Below are 6,323 nucleotides of genomic sequence, written 5' to 3' on the forward strand. Positions count from 1 at the left end.
GGGAAATGAAAGTAAGAATTATTTGGATGGTATTGGTCACAGAATATTAGAATGTGGATGTGAGGGGGGTAATAAGAGGGTTGATGTACATTTAAGGACTACTGCCCCCATGGGAACACATTTCATTTGGGCTGTTTTTCGTGTTTTCCATTTTCATGAACCTGGAACCCTCTTGGCCTACTGGATCAGAAACTCCCTTTCCCCTGTTGGGTTTATTTGGTTTCTGAACTGGATTTGATCAGATTGATAAGAATGATAAATACGATCCTTCCTTTGACAGGTTTGCTCTGAGGCAGTGCTGTGAGGACAATGTCGGGTCATCATGATGTCCAGGAAGGGGAACTTGCTGACTTTTGTCTGGAGTTTCCAGCTTATGTGGATAACTACCAGAACTCCCTCTGGAGAGCCTGTGCAGAGTACTGACTCCTGGCCACCCCGTTAGGCAATGCTGTGCAGACAGACCTGACACAAAAATTCAAAAAGAAAAACAGATTGCAAAAGATAGTAGGGGAAACCACAAAAAACTATTCAACTCTATTAATAGTAAAAAGCTCAGGTCTGAGCATGTAGGCCCTTTACGAAATAATCTGGAGTGGGTGACTGGGGACAAAGAGAAGGCTAATTTATTAAATACTTTCTTCAGCTCTGTGTATACAAAAGAGCATGGGGGAGCGCATGTCCATAATGGGGGTGGTAGTGACACAGCCCCTAATCCACAATGGCTCATAAGTGATATGGTCCAGAAATATTTAGACAGAATAAAGGTGGATAAAGCACCTGGACCAGATGGCATTCGCCCACGGATCCTAAAAGAATTGAGCTCCGTCATTTCAAAGCCATTGTATCTAATTTTTTAGGGACTCGTTAACGACTGGACTGGTACCACTGGATTGGCGCAGGGCCAATGTGGTGCCTATATTTAAAAAGGGATCAAATTCTTTACCAAGTAACTATAGACTTGTTAGTTTAAGAGGGGTAGCGGTGGACGTGGTATACTTGGACAGAGGGGTAGCGGTGGACGTGGTATACTTGGACAGAGGGGTGGCTGTGGACACGGTATACTTGGACAGAGGGGTGGCTGTGGACTTGGTATACTTGGACAGAGGGGTGGCGGTGGACACTGTAGACTTGGACAGAGGGGTGGCGGTGGACACAGTAGACTTGGACAGAGGGGTGGCTGTGGACGTGGTATACATGGACAGAGGGGTGGCTGTGGACGTGGTATACTTGGACAGAGGGGTGGCTGTGGACGTGGTATACTTGGACAGAGGGGTGGCTGTGGACTTGGTATACTTGGACAGAGGGGTGGCGGTGGACACTGTAGACTTGGACAGAGGGGTGGCGGTGGACACGGTAGACTTGGACAGAGGGGTGGCTGTGGACGTGGTATACATGGACAGAGGGGTGGCTGTGGACGTGGTATACTTGGACAGAGGGGTGGCTGTGGACTTGGTATACATGGACAGAGGGGTGGCTGTGGAAGTGGTATACTTGGACAGAGGGGTGGCTGTGGACGTGGTATACTTGGACAGAGGGGTGGCTGTGCACGTTGGACAGAGAGATGGCTGTGGACGTGGTATACTTGGACAGAGGGGTGGCGGTGGACGTGGTATACTTGGACAGAGGAGTGGCTGTGGACATGGTATACTTGGACAGAGAGGTGGCTGTGGACGTGGTATACTTGGACAGAGGGGTGGCGGTGGACGTGGTATACTTGGACAGAGGAGTGGCTGTGGACGTGGTATACTTGGACAGAGAGGTGGCTGTGGACGTGGTATACATGGACAGAGGGGTGGCTGTGGACGTGGTATACTTGGACAGAGGGGTGGCTGTGAACGTGGTATACTTGGACAGAGGGGTGGCTGTGGACGTGGTATACTTGGACAGAGGGGTGGCTGTGGAAGTGGTATACTTGGACAGAGGGGTGGCTGTGGACGTGGTATACTTGGACAGAGGGGTGGCTGTGGACATGGTATACTTGGACAGAGGGGTGGCTGTGGAAGTGGTATACTTGGACAGAGGGGTGGCGGTGGACGTGGTATACTTGGACAGAGGGGTGGCTGTGCACGTGGTATACTTGGACAGAGGGGTGGCGGTGGACGTGGTATACTTGGACAGAGGGGTGGCTGTGCACGTGGTATACTTGGACAGAGGGGTGATGGTGGAAGTGGTAGACTTGGACAGAGGGGTGGCTGTGGACATGGTATACTTGGACAGAGAGGTGGCTGTGGACGTGGTATACTTGGACAGAGGAGTGGCTGTGGACGTGGTATACTTGGACAGATGGGCGCCTGTGGACGTGGTATACTTGGACAGAGGGGTGGTGGTGGACGTGGTATACTTGGACAGATGGGCGCCTGTGGACGTGATATACTTGGACAGAGGGGTGGTGGTGGATGTGGTATACTGGATTTTGCAAAAGCGTTGGATACAGTTCCGCACACGCGGCTCATGTGTAAGGTAAAGTCTACAGGTTTGGAAATATCAGTTTGTAAATGGATACAAAACTGTCTAAAAGACAGAATTCAGAGAGTCGTGGTTAATGATTCTTACTCTGAATGTTCTAAGGTTATCAGTGGTGTACCCCAAGGTTCAGTGTTGGGACCCTTACTTTTTAATATTTTTATAAATGATATTGGGTCTGGGATCAAAAGTAACATTTCCGTCTTTGCAGATGACACCAAGATATGCAGTGGAATAACGTCTTTACAGGATGTCTCCAATTTACAAGCCGACCTCAATGCTCTGTCTAATTGGGCGACTATGTGGCAGATGAGGTTTAATGTTGAGAAATGTAAAGTTATGCACTTGGGAGCTAAGAATGTGCATCATACATACTAGAGGGAGTACAACTGGGGGAATCAATGGTGGAGAAGGATCTGGGGGAATCAATGGTGGAGAAGGATCTGGGGAAATCAATGGTGGAGAAGGATCTGGGGAAATCAATGGTGGAGAAGGATCTGGGGGAATCAATGGTGGAGAAGGATCTGGGGGAATCAATGGTGGAGAAGGATCTGGGGGAATCAGTGGTGGAGAAGGATCTGGGGGAATCAATGGTGGAGAAGGATCTGGGGGAATCAATGGTGGAGAAGGATCTGGGGGAATCAATGGTGTAGAAGGATCTGGGGGAATCAATGGTGTAGAAGGATCTGGGGGAATCAATGGTGGAGAAGGAACTGGGGGAATCAATGGTGGAGAAGGAACTGGGGGAATCAATGGTGGAGAAGGATCTGGGGGAATCAATGGTGGAGAAGGATCTGGGGGAATCAACGGTGGAGAAGGATCTGGGGGAATCAATAGTGGAGAAGGATCTGGGGGAATCAATGGTGGAGAAGGATCTGGGGGAATCCATGGTGGAGAAGGATCTGGGGGAATCCATGGTGGAGAAGGATCTGGGGGAATCAATGGTGGAGAAGGATCTGGGGGAATCAATGGTGGAGAAGGATCTAGGGGAATCAATGGTGGAGAAGGATCTGGGGGTTCTGGTAGATCATAAGCTCAATAATAACATGCAATGCCAATCTGCGGTTTCCAAATCGAGTAAACTCCTTTCCTGTATAAGAGAGGTGTGGACTCCAGAGAGAGAGATATCATCTGTACAAATCATTAGTAAGACCTCATCTGGAATATGCAGTTCAGTTTTGGGCTCCAGTTCTCAAAAAGGATATCGGGGAACTGGAGAAAGTGCAGAGAAGGGCAACCAAACTGATAAGAGGCATGGAGGAACTCAGCTATGAGGAAAGATTAGAGGAACTGAATTTATTCTCTCTTGATAAGAGGAGATTAAGGGGGGATATGATCAACATGCACAAATATATAAGGGGTCCATATAGTGAACTTGGTGTTGAGTTATTCACTTTATGGTCATCACAGAGAATAAGGGGGCACTCTTTACGCCTAGAGGGAAAAAGATTTAATCTCCAAATATGGGAAGGTTTCTTCACAGTAAGAGCTCTGAAAATGTGGAATAGACTCCCTGCAGAGGTGGTTCTGGCCGGCTCAGTAGATTGCTTTAAGAAAGGCCTGGATTATGTCCTAAATATATATAATATAACTGGGTACTGACATTTATAGGTAAAGTTGATCCAGGGAAAATCCTCTCGGGGGATCAGGAAGGAATTTATTCCTCTGCTGTATCAAATTGGATCATGCTCTGCTGGGGTTTTTCGCCTTCCTCTGGATCAACTGTGGGTATAGGATTGTGTATATGGGATTGTATGATATTTATTTTTATGGTTGGACTAGATGGACTTGTGTCTTCTTTCAACCTAGCTATGTAACTGTCCTTCTTCAGTCCTCCTAATATCCAGGAACATTTTTTTTTTTTCGACCAGTGAAGGTGAAGCCTTAATTTCCTGGCAGGAGGTCTGAAAAGTAACTGTGGGTGGGAGGACCACCATAGACCAAGAGCCACCCCTCCCTACCTTAGAGTCCCCCCTGAGCCCTACCGCCTTCTTATTTACTCATAGCTCTGCAGTCCACCAACCCCGCTACCTCTTCAAGGGCACAAAAATATCCTCAGCCTCTGTACCCCCCTCAGCTCCTCTACTTCCCTCCCTCCGACACCAATGATGGAACGTGTTCTTAATGGCAGGCCGGGGTATGTTTTCTTCCTCCTGACCAGTGATGTAAGGGGCTCTATGCTCCATACTCCTGACCCCAACACCCCATCATTTTCTTGGCTGCATATTGTGTAATAATAATTGTCCATTGGCTGCCCTTTGTAGGCCATGTATGGTCAGGATGGTCATTGCCTTGTCTATTTATTGTCAGTGCTGTTTGTTTAGAGGAACAAATTACTAGAATCTATCTCCAAAATAAAGAGAATGTTCCGGCCCCGTAAGTGGGGGAATGTTCTGCCCCTGGCGGGGTTCATGTAGGTTCCCACACTATATATGTGTGTATCGTCATCTGCTGGAGGTAAAAGACGTCACAGTCACTATGGAGGAAGAGGACGGACATGACGGGGGGGTTACTGGGTGTAAATAGAAAATAAGATCTTATTACCTCCTCTACTGCCACCTCCAGCAATGTCTCCTCTCCACTTCCTTCTGACTCACCTCTCACCCGAAACTTCCTGTCTGTTTGTTACATCACGTCCTGTCTGTACCTGACATCACTTCCTGTCTTCCATAGAGACTTCCTGTCTTCCATAGAGACTTCCTGTCTGGGTAGTAAGAAGATCACCATCTTGTGGAGGTCAGAGGAACTGCAGTTCCCCCCCCCCCCCTGAGAAACGTCTCGTAGTGAGAACTTGTGCTGTTGTGATGGGATGTTCGGATCTTTAAATTGAATCGCAGACTAGGGGTGCCACCTCATCCCTTTAAAACCGAACACATATTAATTGCACAGTTTCTGTGGCTGATTAAGGTGATAATTAAACTCACCATAGTGCCCTTTGCCCCCATAGTGTCCAGTGTCCTCTGTCCCCATAGTGCCCTCTGCCCCCATAGTGTCCAGTTTCCTCTGCCCCCATGGTGCCGTTTGCCCCCATAGTGCCTTCTGCCCCCATAGTGTCATCTCTCCCCATACTGCACTCTGCCCCCACAGTGTCCAGTTTCCTCTGCCCCATATTGCCCTCTGCCCCCATAGTGGCCCCATAGTGCCCTCTGCCCCAGCCCCTATAGTGCCCACTGCCACCTCATCCCTTTAATCCGGGACACATGTGAATTACACGGGTTCTGAGGCTGATTTAATGCAGATAAGGCACCAAGTGAGCTTAATTTCCACCTTAATCAGTCATAGAACCCGTGTAATTAACATGAGTCCTGGATTAAAGGGATGAGGTGGCAACCCTATCGCAGACATCTCAAGACTCCCGCATTTGATGGTGGGCTCACGGACAACCCGCGAGTGCGGTACGATCTCCCGGCTGAACCTGCACTGCCACTCAGCCTGGAGTAGGGTTTCCACCTCATCCCTTTAAATCTGAACACACATGAATCACACAGGTTCTGAAGCTAATTAAATGCAGATACGGCACCGAGTGAATTTCATTACCACCTTAACCACTTACAGACCGGACCATTTTGCTGGTCAAAGACCAGACCACTTTTTGCGATTCCGCACTGCGTCGTTTTAACTGACAATTGCGTGGTCGTGCGACGTGGCTCCCAAACAAAATTGACGTCCTTTTTTTCCTACAAATAGAGCTTTCTTTTGGTGGTATTTGATAACCCCTGCGGTTTTTATTTTTTGCGCTATAAACAAAAATAGAGAGACAATTTTGAAAAAAAACGCATTTTTTTACTTTTTGTTATAATAATTATCCCCCAAAAGTATATGAAAAAATTTTTTTCCCTCAGTTTAGGCCGATACGTATT

Source organism: Lithobates pipiens, unplaced genomic scaffold (assembly GCF_037356315.1).
Source record: "Lithobates pipiens isolate NorthernLeopardFrog02 unplaced genomic scaffold, aLitPip1_a1.2 Scaffold_35, whole genome shotgun sequence".
Taxonomy (NCBI): Eukaryota; Metazoa; Chordata; class Amphibia; order Anura; family Ranidae; genus Lithobates; species Lithobates pipiens.